This window comes from Jaculus jaculus, chromosome X, assembly GCF_020740685.1.
Source record: "Jaculus jaculus isolate mJacJac1 chromosome X, mJacJac1.mat.Y.cur, whole genome shotgun sequence".
In the NCBI taxonomy this organism is placed as follows: Eukaryota; Metazoa; Chordata; class Mammalia; order Rodentia; family Dipodidae; genus Jaculus; species Jaculus jaculus.
Window position 1 is genome coordinate 67258933 of NC_059125.1, and position 13807 is coordinate 67272739.

General features: G+C 38.6%; 1 protein-coding gene across 7 annotated transcripts in view; it reads right to left on the bottom strand.

Annotated features, from left to right (window-relative positions):
- The window catches only part of Nexmif (neurite extension and migration factor), a 205677-nt gene that overhangs the window by 76556 nt on the left and 115314 nt on the right, over positions 1-13807 (bottom strand). For all 7 annotated transcript variants that reach the window (XM_045140120.1, XM_045140119.1, XM_045140115.1 and 4 more), the window contains exon 2: positions 10371-10460. The gene's annotated coding sequence lies outside the window, so the exon portion shown is untranslated. The remainder of the gene's footprint in view (positions 1-10370; positions 10461-13807) is intronic.

Sequence of the window (13807 nt, forward strand, 5' to 3'; positions counted from 1 at the left end):
TTTTTCTCTGGTTTTTCGAGGTAGTTTCTCACTCTAGCTCAGGCTGACCTGGAATTCACTATGTTGTCTCAGGGTGGCCTCGAACTCATGGTGATCCTCCTATCTCTGCCTCCTGAGAGCTGGGATTAAAGGCATGTGCCACCTTCCCCAGCACCCAGTCAGTTTTTAACTACTTCCAGCTGAACAAGCGTTATAGAGTCATTGCAATTAGAGTCTCTTCTAGAGGGGGCACTATCTAAGGTACCCAAAACGTGTATTCCTTCAGCCATTCTGGTCTTCTAAACTTCCATCAGAATGACTCTGTAAGCTCTGCTCTCAATATTTAAGGGCTTCTCTAGGCCTCGAGCCACTGCGAAGTCCAGAAGCATGCACCACTTTGTACATCTGGCTTACATGGTTACCAGGGAATCATACCTGGGTCCTTAGGCTTCAAAGGCAAGTATCTTGACCACTAAGCCATCCCTCCAGCCTTGTTTTTGTTTTTATGATTATTGGCATTGCAATAGTTAGCTTCAGTTTATTTTAATTATATTCTACATCTAGCTTCTTTTTTTTAACAACTAACCTTTTCAATTGTTCCCCTGAGTTGCTGGGTCTCAGGGGGCTGGTGACTTGCCATCATGGAAAAGGCCACCCATCATGGACTGGTGACCCTGAGACTTACCAAGCCCTATTCTTTTTAAAAATTTATTTATCTTTATTAACAACATATTTCGTATGGATACATCATGTGTTGGTACCCTCTTTTCCCTTATCCCTGCCCCCATTCTGCCGACAGACACTTATCAAAGCAGAGATCCAGAAGCTTCTAAGAGCTCATCCCTGAAGTAGACTTAAAACAGACCTACCACAGCTCAGGGAATTTTGTGGAAGAGGAGGTGGAAAGATTGTAAGAGTCACAGGTTGAGACATCATGTCCAGAGGCACTGCCTCCCCCATCTAGCTCATTTTGTTGTTAGTGTTGTTGCTGTTAAAATATATTGTTTTGGGGCTGGAGAGATGGCTTAGCGGTTAAGCGCTTGCCTGTGAAGCTAAGGACCCTGGTTCGAGGCTCGGTTCCCCAGGTCCCACGTTAGCCAGATGCACAAGGGGGTGCACGCGTCTGGAGTTCGTTTGCAGAGGCTGGAAGCTCTGGCGCGCCCATTCTCTCTCTCTCCCTCTATCTGTCTTTCTCTCTGTGCCTGTCGCTCTCAAATAAATAAATAAATAATTTTTAAAAATATATATTGTTTTGCTTTGTTTTCTCCACTATTGAGTTATACTAGGGATTAAGTCTTCAAAGGAAGACTGTTCACTTAAAAGAAAAATATGAGCTGGAAAGATCATTTAGTAGTTAAGGCACTTGCATGCAAAGCCAAAGGATCCCAGTTCAATTCCCCAGGGTCCATGTAAGCCAGAAGCACAAGGTGACATATGCATCTGGAGTTTGCAATGGCTAGAGGCCCTGACATGCCCATTCTCTTTGTCTCTTTCTTTCTCAAATAAATAAATAAAAATTAAAAGAAATTTTAAAAGATACACAAATAAGTAACAAGTAAAATAACAACAGATATCTATCCCAGAAGACAGGCAATTACAATTTAGAAACACAACAAATCTTAAAATGTAAGACATGACCTCTCCAAAAGCTTATAACTTCTTATCAACCAAACCAGCAAATATTGAAATGACTAGTTTTACAATGCAGGTCATTGCCAAATAACTTGGTTATGCACCAGAAGAACTAGATGGTATGACCCTATTGCTGAAGTCACCAAAGTTGTGCTCTCATGCCATTGAGAAATCAATCTGGAAATGAGATGGAAGCCATCTCCCTGTTAGTCAGCTGTCATAGTGCATAAGCGCTATACCAGCTGTTGGATAAAATTCACCAATAGTGTGAACAAGCAGTGGATTTTGAAAGTAACACGATCAATCAGCTAGGTTTGATGTATCTCTTAGTGAAATAGTGGCACATAGGTTATGGGGTAATCAATTGCTCTCTGATTAGATTTGAGGCATGCTCAATAGGAGGGAATTCCATCTCTGGTACTGAGAACCAAGTCAAAAGCCTATGGCTTAGAACGTCATGAACAACAGCGGGAAGATTACACTGTTGTTTGACTAAATGGTAAGTCTTCTAATTGTATTTGTTTATCTCCTTTGATCAATGCTACTCACACTCTTGGTTTGAAGACCTGATTTTTACAGATGGCAGAAAATACTGGGGAGAACCAACACCCATTAGAATGACAAAAAGAAAAAGCCCAGTGCCTAGCATGAGATGAGTCATCTCTAATCTACTCACCAGGGCCTAGGAAGCATTACAGAGTAAGAGGTAGATTCAATATGAGAGTTGCTTTTTTATGGCTATCCAGAGAACGTTCTCCAGAGAGATGATAGTGGTAGACACTGGGGAGACTCAAAACACATCAAAACAGAAAGCAAGAGGCTGCTGAGTGCTCAGCACTAAAGTAGATTTCAAACATGCCCTTCAAGTACTGGGTAATAGCAGAGGTGGAAAAAATGTAAGAACCAAAGTCTGGGAAGGTGTACTATGAGTCATTGCCTCTCCACAGGAACTGACTAGTACAACCATGATCCCAAAGTGACTACCAATAGCCCACTGAAGAGGGCCTTCCATAGAACTGGTGGGGGGTAGGGAGGCTTAAGAGGATAATACAGTGGGAGTATGACCAATTTTATAAATGGCATCACCATCCCTCACTCTCCAAAGGGGATTCATTCAAGGACCCCCATGGATTCCATAGTATAAGGATACTCATGTTCCTTCTATAAAATAGTGCAATATTTTTATAGAACCTACACATATCCTCCCATATATTTAAGATCTCTAAATGACTGATAATATCTAATACAATTAAATTCCTTCTTATAGTTGTTATGCTGTATTACTTAGCAAATAGCAAGAAAAGTCTATATCTATTTAGTAAAGATGCAATTAAAATATATATGTATAAATATGTACATGAAAAAACTATTTTTAAAATAATCAATGACCTCAAGGAAGAGACAAACAGATGAATGAATGAAATAAGGAAGTTAATTCTGGACCTGGAGAAGAAAGTCAATAACATTGATGAGACACTCAGCAAGGAATGTGAGTGTCTAGAAAACAAAAGCAACAAATTATATATTTTAGGAATAAAAACTCAGTAAATCAAATAAACGTGGAAAGCATAACAAATACACTGTATGTCAAAAGAATATTGCTACTAAAGGGTTTAAGGAAATACTATATACAAAATAGCAATATATAAATAAAATGGGCATGGTGCACATCATCCTAACACTTGAGATACAAAGGCAAGAAGATTGTGAGTTTCAGACAAGTTATATACTCATAGGACAGCCTTAAAAAATTTACTGATTTTATTTTTTATTAGTTTTGTATTCAGCAAATACAGGCAGTTTGGTACCATTATTAGGCTCATCCGTGGCCTACCCCCTCCCCATTGGCCCCTCCTTGTTGAGGTATATGGGTCATGCATTGTGGGGTTAGCCCACAGTTATTGGTATGATAAATGTCCCTGCATGTCATGACCCAACATGTGGCTATACACCAAACTTTGGCATACACACTTTTATAAAATAAACATTACTGAACATAAAGAGGAAATAAGAGTAGATTACTTCAATAATGCATTTTCATCAGTAGGTAACATAGACGAAAAAAAATATCATCAAACTCCAGAGTTAAATGTCACCATAGATCAATGCGTAGTCTTCTACAAAAGATTCTACTCAATAGCTATAAAATATACATTTTCTTAACAAACCATGAAATTTTCTCCAAAATATATCATAGGTTATGCCATGATGCAAGGCTTAATTGCAGCAAACTGAGATGAGATATTGTATCTTCCCAGATCATAATGGAGTAAAAGCAAGAATAACTACAGCAACAGACAAGAGGTTGAAAAAATACTCTTGAATGCTCAATAGAATATTGAAAAGGTCAGGTAAAATTTTTAAAAAATCTTAGAATAAAATGAAACTAACTTATAACTACTGAGATATAGCAAAGACAATTCGAAGAGAGAAGTCTATGAGTGTTGTGGCTTGAATGTACAATGATCCTAATAGGCTCATTAGTTTGAACTAGTGTAACTTTCGGAAATATTGGGAAACCTTGTTGGAGGCATTGAGGTTTTTATAGCTCATTTCCTACATCTTGTTTGTTCTCTGCTTTCCGACTTCTAGTGCAATGTGGCAAGCAGGCCTACATGCTTTCCTAATAGTAATGGACAGTTTCCCTTGACACATAATCTGAAACAAACCCTGCCCTTCCTTAAGTTGCTTCTGATCAGGTATTTGTTCACAATAATGAGAAAGTAACTAATACAAGTACCTACACTTGAAAACTCAGAGAGAACTCATAAACAACTGAATGATATACTTCAGGTTACATAAAAATAAGAATAATCCAAACCAAACAAAAGCAGTAGGCAGCAAGAAGTAATAAAGATCAGAATAGAAATAAAATAGAAACTAAATGAAAAATATAATAAATAAAGCTTTTTTTTTTTTTGGTTTGTTGAGGTAGGGTCTCTAGCTCAGGCTGACCTAGAATTCATTATGTAGTCTCAGGTTGGCCTCAAACTCACGGCGATCCTCCTACCTCTGCCTCCCGAGGGGTAGGATTAAAGGCGTGCACCACCATGCCTGGCTCTAAATAAAGTTTTTTTGAGGTAAGGTTTCTGTCTAGCTCAGGCTAACCTGCATTTCACTATGTAGTCTCAGGCTGGCCTCAAACTCACAGCCATTCTCCAACCCTTGCCTCCGGAGGGCTGGGATTAAAGGCATGCACTACCATGCCTGGCAAGAATTTTTTTTTTTACATTTGTATTTTATTTATTTATTTATTTGGCAGACACAGGGAGAGAAAGAGAGAGAGAGAGAGAGAGAGAGAGAGAGAGAGAGAGAGAGAGAGAGAGAGAAAATGGGCACGACAGGGCCTTCAGCCACTGCAAACGAACTCCAGATGCATGCACCCCTTGTGCATCTGGCTAACGTCCCGAGGAATCAAACTTGGGTCCTTTGGCTTTGTAGGCAAATGCCTTAACCTCTAAGCCATCCCTCCAGCCCTGTTTTTTTTTTTAAATAAAGACAAACAAGACTGACACACCTTTAGCCATATTAACCACAGAAAAGAAAAAGCAGCCCCAAAATTTGATATGAATAGAGAGACAGTACAACAGATACCAATGAAATCCAGGATCATTATAGAATGTACAAAAAAAAGCATTAAAATATACTGGGAAATCTAGAAGAAATAGGAAAATTTCTAGCTCCATATGGCCTGACAAAATTAAACCAAGAGACCAGAAACAACTTAAACAGATCTATAGTAAGTAACAAGCATAAAGCACTAAAGAGTTTCTGAATAAAGAAATGCTGAGAACCAGATGGATATACTGCTGAATACTATCAGTCTTCTAAAGAATGAACACAAATGCCCATCAAAATTCTGAATAAAGTAGAAGGCATGGACTAGACATGGTTGTGCACAATTGTTATTCCAGCATTTGGGAAAATGAGGAGGAGGACTATGAATTTGAGACCAACTTCGGTTACATAGTGATTTTGAGGCCAGCTTAAACTACATGGCATTACTGTATCTCAAATCACCAAAAAGGACTTCCAGGTAAGATGGGTGACTACAAGCTGCCTCTGAGTGACCCAGTGAAAGAAAAGAGTCAAAATAAGAATAAAAAGACTCCATTCCAAAGACAGAAAGAGAGGAAAAGCTTTAGTGGTAGGATACTCAAAGAGTAATGGGTAATTCATGGGGGAAAAGCCAAGGAAACACAGCTCTAGCTGTATGGCTACCTGGCAGTGGGTGAGCAGGGAGCAAAAGAGTCTTCTAAAAGGTAGCCCAGTTGGCTCTGGTGAAGACTCAGCAGTCAGTCCTACCCTGAGGACAAGCCCACAGCCCTTATAGGTGTTAAAACCAACTGCAGCTTTTGGTGAGACAATGATTTCTCTGTACAGACAGGTCAGTGGTGGAGATATATCACATGTTGTCACCCTGTAAGACTTAGTACAGGGGCCAAGTACCATCTTAAGAGAGAAACTCTATATTTTGAAATTAAGCTGCCATTGGGGCCTGAGGCTGGGGAATAGCTACGAGTTGGGGAGCCTGACTTTAATCTGTCACAGCTTGAGAAAGACTTGTGGTGAAAGCCAGATACTGACAAGTACAGATGGCAGAAAGCTTGGCTCAGGCAATCAACTGAATAGGGAAAGTCAAGCCCATTTTGGTAGCCAGAGCAGATCTCATCAACTAACCTGGAGCTTCATAGACCCTGAGCATGAGGTCACTGGATGGATATACCTTTGGAGCCACCTATCAGTTATTCACTGCTGCAGAATCTGAAAACTATGAAGCTTGAGAGGTATTCTTGACACTTATAGCTGCATCCCTCCAGTAGGGTAATGAATAATATTCAGGTGGTCTTGAAAGTACAGATAGGTCCTACACATAAACACATCTCAGTGCTATGGCTGCTCACTCCTAACATACTTGGGAGATCAACTACCCCCCCCCCCGCCACACACACCAGATAGACTATTTCCCACACAAGGGGTATGATCTGGTGAGTCTTGGGAGGGTGAAAGAACCTGTGTAGCCCACAAACTGCAAAACTGTGTGGCCAGCCCAGCCCTGCCCCCATACACAGTAAAGGGAGACTACTAAAATGATAAACATTAGATGTGTCCAATATAGGCCAATTCCAGCTTAACCATAAGAAAGACAAGAGTCCATAAGTTCAACTGAGTCCCCCCCACTACTCCAGACCAAAATAATTGGCAGTCTCCAAGTTTCAATGACCCAGAAAAATGCTACTCCAACATTTGCTTTGTTTTTTTACTTTATGTTTTGTCCTATGCATCTCATTTCATTTTATTACACTTTCAGCAGTACTTTTACTTTATCATACTTAAAACTATGCTTTTGTTTATATTTATTTTTAAAGATATTTATTTAAGAGAGAGGGAGGAGAGAGAGAAAAAGAAAGAGAGAATATGAATAATACTGAGAATAAATGGATGTACAAGGGCCTCCTGCTCCTGCAAATGAATTCCAGAAGCATGTGCTACTTTTGGCTTTATGTGGGTACCAGGGAATTGAAACTGGATCATCCCTCTTTGCAACCAAACACCTTTAATCACTGAACCATCTCTCCAGCCCCTATTTTTATTGTTAATCCCCTTCATAAATTCATCTAATTAAATATTTTTATTTTATTTATTTATTTGCAAGGGGGAGAGAGTGAGAGAGAAAGAGAGAGAATGGGCATGCCAGGGCCTTCACTAATTGCAAACGAGCTCCAGACACATGCACCCCCTCGTGCATCTGGCTTATGTGGGTCCTGGGGAATCAAACTGGGGTCCTTAGGCTTCACAGGCAAATATCTTAACAACTAAGCCATTTTCCCAGTCCCTAATTAAACTTTTTTTTTTATTTGAGATGGAGAGAAAAAGACAGAGAGGGGAGAGAGAAAAGGGAGAGAGAGATTGATTGATTAATTGTATGGGTGCATCAGGACCTCCTGCCACTATAAACGAACTCTAGACACATGAACCATTTTGTGCATCTGGTTTTATGTGGGTATGGAGGAATTAAACCCAGGCTGTCAAACTTTGTAAGAAAGCACCTTTAACTGCTGATCCATCTCTCCAACTCTGACCTAATTTTTTTTGTTTGTTTGTTTTTGTTTTCTTTTTCAAGGTAGGATTTCATTCTAGCCCAGGTTGACCTGGAATTTACTCTGTAGTCTGGGCAGGGGTGGCTGAACTTATGGCAATTCTCCTACCACTGCCTCTGTGATTAAAGGCGTGCACCACCATGCTTGGCTGAACTAATTTTGTTTAACATATTTTTCTTTTTAAATTTTTTTAAGGTAGGGTCTTGCTCTAGCCCAGGCTGACCTGAATTCACTATTGTTGTCTCAGGATGGCCTTTAACTCATGGCGATACTCCTACTTCTGTCTCCTGAGTGCTGGGATTCAAGGTATGCACCACCATGCCCAGCTAATTTTAAAAAAATATTTTATTTATTTATGAGAGAGAGAGAGAGGTAAATAGAGGGAATCGGCACACGAGGGCCTCTAGCCACTGCAAACAAACACCCAGACATGTGTGCCACCTTGTACATCTGGCTTTTGTGGGTACTGGGGAATGGAGCCTGGGTCATTTGGCTTTGCAGGCAAGTGCCTTAACTGCTGAGCCACCTCTCCCACCTATCGTTTATGAATTCTTCATTATTAAACGATCTCTTACCTTTTCCTTACTTTCTTTCTGTATCTTTTTACCTACGTGCTTCCTCTTCTTTCTATTTTACTTTGAGTAATATTTTAACTTTTTATGTTATTATTTTTCTTACTTTTCTAAAACATGCTTTTATTTTTATTCTCCTGTTTTTCTCTTTTCTGATCTTTGGCTCTTCTGTCTTTCCCTCTGCAACATTCTTCACTTCCCATCTTTTCTTTTTTTTTTTGTTTTTTTTTAATGGTTATAATTTACTTTATTATAATCCTGTACCTGTTATGTTTTTTTTAATTTAATTTATTAGTTTTCTTTTCAGCAAATACAGGCAGCTTGGTACCATTGTTTAGGTTCATCCATGATCTACCCCTTCCCAATGGACCCTCCTTGTTGATGTAAATGGGTCGTGCATTGTGGAGTTAGTCCACAGTTATTGGTACGATAAATGTCTCTTTTCCTGATGAACCAGGTACCAGCATAAAGGGGAAGGAGACCAACACAGAGAAAAATCAACTCCTACCAAATCAGAGAGCCAGAGCCTCAGAGGCCCCCAACACCTCAGCACTGAAGCAGACCAAAAATGAACCCAACATGGCTCAGGGAAATTTTGCGGAAGAGGGGGCGGTAAGAATGTTAGAGTCACATGTTGGGTCATGATATGCAGAGACATTTATCGTACTTCCCATCTTTTCAATTTCACTTATTTTGCCTTGATTTTCTTCTATTTTCCCCTTTCCTCTACCGCTCCCTTCCTTTAGCTCACTCATGGACTGCCTCCTGATTTACCCTGAATAATTTGTAACTTCACAGCACAGTCTCCATAATTTTCCCCCTTTCTGGTTTATGCTCATTTGTGATGTATTAGTGAGCCTTAATATACTTTAAATGTATTCCTTTATCTTGTGCAATTTGATGTTGTTACTGCTTTGCTTTTGTTTTCTCCTCATTGAATGTTATTGGAGATTGAGCCCTGCAGCATAGGCTGTACAATAACATCTTAAAATGAAACAAAAAAGTTATCCAACCCAAAGTTAAAAAAGATGCAACACAGAAAGACAAACATTTTTGGAAAAGCAAGGTAATATCACTCTTCCAAAAGATCACAATTCCTCAACTACTGAATTCAAAGAAGTGAAATAGATAAATTGATAGATGAATGTTTCATAGCTTTAAAGTCACCAATAACCTTAGTAAAAATGATACAAACAAGAAAATGAATTCAATCCAAGACCCGGGAAGGAAAGTCAGCAACACAGAGGAAAAGATCAGCAAAATTTATTAGAAAATCAATGACATGGACATAAAAGGCAGTAATATGAAAGAAAAATGTAACAAGTAAATTGAGATTTTGAAGAAAATGGATGTTGGAATTGAAACTCAAAGAATCAAATGCAAATTACATTGAAAAGCATCACTAATAGACTTGACCAAGTAAAACATTAACATAAGTCACATAAGTGACTTAATGATCCACCTCAAGTTCTTGGCAAAACAAAATAAACCAAGACTAAAAGCAGTAGGTATCCAAAAATAATAAAGATCAGCACAGAAATTAATGAAGTGGAGACTGGGCTAGCTGCCTATGGCAGCAGCCTGAAGAAAAAGAAAGAAGGTGATGCTTAAGGTTTAGTTCAAGTCAGAGTAAACCCAGTGCATGTGCTGTCACGACCATTCTGATGTTATTGCAGATCCATCTATCTATCTAAGTAACCTGCAAACACTATTCAATATTATTTAGCTAATTTACATATTTTATCTTTCCATAAATTTTAGAATCAGTTCATTGATATCTACAAAATAATGTTCTTGGACTTTAAAAATTGGGATTACACTGAATCAAGTTAGGAAAAACATCCTGACACCATTAAGGTGTTGTATCTATGTACATGAAGTAGACACTGAATATATCCATTTATTTATGTCATTTGTATCATCAAAACTTCTTAGTTTTACTCATGTAAATCTTGTGCATATTTAGTTAATTTATAATAAAGTACTTCCTCTTTTGGATGCTAATATACATAGTTTTGTGTATTAATTTCAAGTTCCAATTTTCATTGCTGGTATATAAGGAATCAAGTAACTTTTATATACTTACCTCATATCCTGTAATTTTTCTATAATCACTCATTAGTTTCAGGAGGGCTTGTGGATGATTTCTTGAGACTTTTGTAGATGATCATGTAATCTGTGAACAGAGATAGTTTTATTTCTTTTTTAATTTTTCTATCTTTTATTTCTCTTTCTTGTCTTAGATCATTGTTTTGGTCCTTCATTCAGTAAATTGTTGAATAGAAGTTGTAAGAGTGGATATCTGGATATCTTTCTCTTCTTTCCAAATTTACTGAAAAGACAACTACTTCTTATTATAAAGTATGATGCCAGCTGTAGGGGTTTTCTTTGCAAATGTTTTTTATCAAGCCAAGGAAGTTCCCCTCTTTTCCTAACTTGCTAAGGTTTTCTTTCAAAAAGAAATCGTGAATGGATGTTACATTTTTTTGAAACGTTGCCCCATATTTATATTTTATTATTTTATTTGCATTTATTTATTTATTAGCAGAGAAAAAGGGGGAGAGATGGTGGGAGAGAGAGTGAGAGTGAGAGAGAGAAAATGGGCACACTAGGGCCTACAGCCACTGCAAAGGAACTCCAGATGTATACGCCTCCTTGTGCATCTGGCTTATGTGGGTCCTGGGTAGTTGAACCTGGGTCCTTTGGCTTCGTAGGTAAAAGCCTTAAACATTAAGCCATCCCTCCAGCTGTGGGTGTTACATTTTGTCAAATACTTATTATGTATCCACTGAATGAATGGTTTTTCAAGGTAGGGTCTGACTAGCATAGGCTGACCTGGAATTCACCATGTAATCTCAGGGTGGCCTTGAACTCACAGCAATCCTTCCACCTCTGTCTCCTGAGCACTGGGATTAAAGGCATGTGCCATCACACTTGACTTAATAATTTTTTTTAAATCAGGCCTAGTAATATGATGGACGACACTAATTTTGTTTCAAATGTTGAGCTAACAAATTCCACTTGGTATGATATATATAAAACATTGTTTTGATTCAACTTGTTAATATTTTATTGAAAATTTCTACATTTATCTTGATGAAGGATACATTTGTTATTTTCTTTTAAAGATTTTGATTTTGTTATCAATGACTTTATATAATTAATTAGGACAAATTTCCTATACCTTGAAATTCTGGAAGAAATTTTAGAGATTGTTATAACTTCTTATTTAACTGTCAGGATTTGCCAGTGAGAGTCAGGTATGGTGGTATGTCCCTACAGTAATCAGGCAGCCAAGTCAAGAGGATTATTTGAGCCTGTGATTTCAAGAACAGGCTAGATAGATATCATAGTGAGATACCTGTTTCAAAAAAAAAAAAATTCACCAATGAGCTAATCTTGGCCTAGTGTTTAAAGGCTAGCTGTTGATTCATTTTTAGGCTTCAAAATCAGAGCTGGAGGGATTGCTTAGTGGTTAAGGCACTTGCCTATGAAGCCAAAGGACCCAGATTCAATTCTCTAGTACCCATGCAAGCCAGATGCACAATGTCTTGCATGTATCTGGAGTTTGAATGCAGTGGCTAGAGGCCCTGGTTTGCCCATATTCATATTCTCCCTCTCTCTCCCCTCCCCCTTTCTCTCAATAAATAAAAGATTACAAAAAACACATTTACTTAAAACTGAAAAGAGAAATACATGATATCATTCCAGGTGACTCAGGCACAAGGCACATGGAAGCTGCTTCATTGTGGTCCTTTCTTATCCCCTGGGTAAGATTGACCTGACATAAGAGTGCTTACATGACATAAGAGTGTTTTCATGAGCTATTAATTAATTCTTTCTCTCTCTCTCTCTCTCACACACACACACACACACACACACACACACACACACACACACACATAAAAATGAAAAAATCCAGGCAAATGTTTGTAATCAAATAACCAGCAAAATTATAATTAGGCTAAAAATTCAAAGGCACTGATTGTTCATGTGTTCTGACTGTTTTTCTCACAAATATAGGAAGAATAGTATAGCAAGAATGCTCACCACCAGCCCCTAAGGGCTGGCTGTGGTAGCCAAGGGTCTATAACACATAATGTTCAATGATTTTGTATGGTGTCATTACCATTCAAAGTACCAAAATGCGGGCTGGAGAGATGGCTTAGCGGTTAAACGCCTGCCTGTGAAGCCTAAGGACCCCGGTTCAAGGCTCGGTTCCCCAGGTCCCATGTTAGCCAGATGCACAAAGGGGCGCACGCGTCTGGAGTTCGTTTGCAGAGGCTGGAAGCCCTGGCGTGCCCATTCTCTCTCTCCCTCTGTCTTTCTCTCTGTGTCTGTCGCTCTCAAATAAATAAACAAAAAAAATTTTAAAAAAGTACCAAAATGCAACCACTTGATTATTGATTTTTCCCCTCCACTTCTGAAGATATACAGTCAGATACCAATCATCAGTCACAGTCAGACAGTCACAGTCTATGGTAAAAATAGAAATGATTATGACCTGAGTTTTATTCAAGTCCAGTGAAGATTACATGAGGACATTCTTCACAATGCAGAATATTAGCAACTATACTATAACCATGTGATTCTTCAAAGTTAGGACAAGAAGTTAGTAAGCAGAAAGGTTCTATGTGCTCTGCTTATCCTTGCATTTCAGATCAAGGTGCCTGGTGTTTCTTTTGCCTCCCTGTCATAAGGAAAGCCCCAAATAGGGAAAGTCATAATTTAGGGTTGATTCAATTTTTAAAATATAGAGAGTCTCTGTAAGCTTTTCTTTTTTTTTTAAAAATTATTTTTATTTATTTATTTGAGAGAGAGAGAGAGAGATACAGAAATAGGCAGGTAGACAGAGAGAACTGCAAACGAACTCCAGATGCTTGCATCCCCTTGTGCATCTAGCTAACGTGGGTCCTGGGGAGTCGAGCCTCGAACCGGGGTCCTTAGGCTTCACAGGCAAGTGCTTAACCGCTAAGCCATCTCTCCAGCCCTCTGTAAGCTTTTCTATAAGGTATTCCAAACTTATCTCATCTATAAAAACAAAAGGTAATCCAACAATTAAAAGGAAATTTTGTTGATTTGGTGGAGCAAAGTCTTTGGTACTTGTTGTGATAAAACTATTTTAGTGCCCTCCAAAATCCATGTGTCAGAAACTTAGACAATAATCTATTGTATTGGGAAGGAAGACCTAATGAGAGGTATTTTTAGTTCATGAGGGTTCATTGGTTATAAAAGCATCAGTTTCAGCTTTTATAGTACCGAAAAGTGCTATGTAAGCTACTGGGGGATAATGCTCATCAATACTGTGAAGAAGTAGTGGATCCTGCCAGCTGAAAAAGCAATTATCCAGGCAAGATGTACACACCTGTGTAATAGCAGAACAGAGGTAATCCACTGTTCTCTGATTAGACATGAGGCTCTATCAGAGGAATTCATGCCTGGTACTAAGAACCAAGTCAGAAGCTAATGGCTTGGAAGGTCATAGACCCTAGAGGGAAGCTTCCTCTGTTCTTTGACTAAAAG